This window comes from Arachis hypogaea, chromosome 12 (genome assembly GCF_003086295.3).
Source record: "Arachis hypogaea cultivar Tifrunner chromosome 12, arahy.Tifrunner.gnm2.J5K5, whole genome shotgun sequence".
Taxonomy (NCBI): Eukaryota; Viridiplantae; Streptophyta; class Magnoliopsida; order Fabales; family Fabaceae; genus Arachis; species Arachis hypogaea.
In genome coordinates this window covers 79,223,045-79,224,598 of record NC_092047.1, presented here as the reverse complement: position 1 = coordinate 79,224,598, position 1,554 = coordinate 79,223,045, and the positions used below count along the sequence as shown (strand labels likewise).

At 41.4% G+C, this 1,554-nt stretch overlaps 1 non-coding gene across 1 annotated transcript; it reads right to left on the bottom strand.

Annotated features, from left to right (window-relative positions):
* Window positions 1–473: 473 nt before the first annotated feature.
* LOC112731367 (small nucleolar RNA R71) lies at window positions 474–581 on the bottom strand. Its single transcript, XR_003167148.1, has one exon. It is a non-coding gene; the product is annotated as a small nucleolar RNA R71 (small nucleolar RNA).
* Between the last annotated feature and the right edge of the window lie 973 nt (window positions 582–1,554).

The following is a 1,554-nucleotide window of genomic DNA, read 5'->3' as shown; positions in this document are numbered from 1 at the left end:
TGAAGAGAAAATTAAGAGAAGCTAAAATACAACAATCCAGAGACAACTTAATTGAAAATTTCGAACAAGTAAAGGAGATGGCAGCCGAACCCAACAACAATGCAAGGAGAATGCTTGGTGACTTTACTGCACCAAATTCCAATTTACATGGAAGAAGCATCTCCATTCCTACCATTGGAGCAAACAACTTTGAGCTGAAACCTCAATTAGTTTCTCTGATGCAGCAGAACTGCAAGTTTCATGGACTTCCATCTGAAGATCCTTTTCAGTTCTTGACTGAATTCTTGCAGATATGTGATACTGTTAAGACTAATGGAGTAGATCCTGAAGTCTACAGGCTCATGCTTTTCCCTTTTGCTGTAAGAGACAAAGCTAGATTATGGTTGGATTCTCAACCCAAAGACAGCCTGAACTCTTGGGATAAGCTGGTCACGGCTTTCTTAGCCAAGTACTTTCCTCCTCAAAAGCTGAGCAAGCTTAGAGCTGATGTTCAAACCTTCAAACAGAAAGAAGGTGAATCTCTCTATGAAGCTTGGGAAAGATACAAACAGTTGACCAAAAAGTGTCCTTCTGACATGCTTTCAGAATGGACCATCCTGGATATATTCTATGATGGTTTATCTGAGCTATCAAAGATGTCACTGGACACTTCTGCAGGTGGATCCATTCACCTAAAGAAAACGCCTGCAGAAGCTCAAGAACTCATTGACATGGTTGCTAATAACCAGTTCATGTACACTTCTGAAAGGAATCCTGTGAATAATGGGACGCCTATGAAGAAGGGAGTTCTTGAAGTTGATACTCTGAATGCCATATTGGCTCAGAATAAAATATTGACTCAGCAAGTCAATATGATCTCTCAGAGTCTGCATGGAATGCAAGCTGCATCCAACAGTACTCAAGAGGCATCTTCTGAAGAAGAAGCTTATGATCCTGAGAACCCTGCAATAGCAGAGGTAAATTACTTAGGTGAACCTTATGGAAACACCTATAACTCAACATGGAGAAATCATCCAAATTTCTCATGGAAGGATCAAAAACCCTAACAAGGCTTTAATAATGGTGGAAGAAACAGGTTTAACAATAATAAACCTTTTCCATCATCAACTCAGCAACAGACAGAGAACTCTGAACAAAATACTTCTAATTTAGCAAACTTAGTCTCTGATCTATCTAAGGCCACTGTAAGTTTCATGAATGAAACAAGATCTTCCATTAGAAATCTGGAAGCACAAGTGGGCCAGCTGAGTAAAAGGATCACTGAACTCCCTCCTAGTACTCTCCCAAACAATACAGAAGAGAATCCAAAAGGAGAGTGCAAGGCCATTGACATAAGCGCCATGGCCGAACCTGTGAGGAGAGGAGAGGACGTGAATCCCAAGGAGGAAGACCTCCTGGGACATCCAGTGATCAATAAGGAGCTTCCCTCTGAGGAACCAAAGGACTCTGAGGCTCATCTAGAGACCATAGAGATTCCATTGAACCTCCTTATACCCTTCATGAGCTCTGATGTGTATTCCTCTTCTGAAGAGAATGAGGATGTCACTGAAGAGC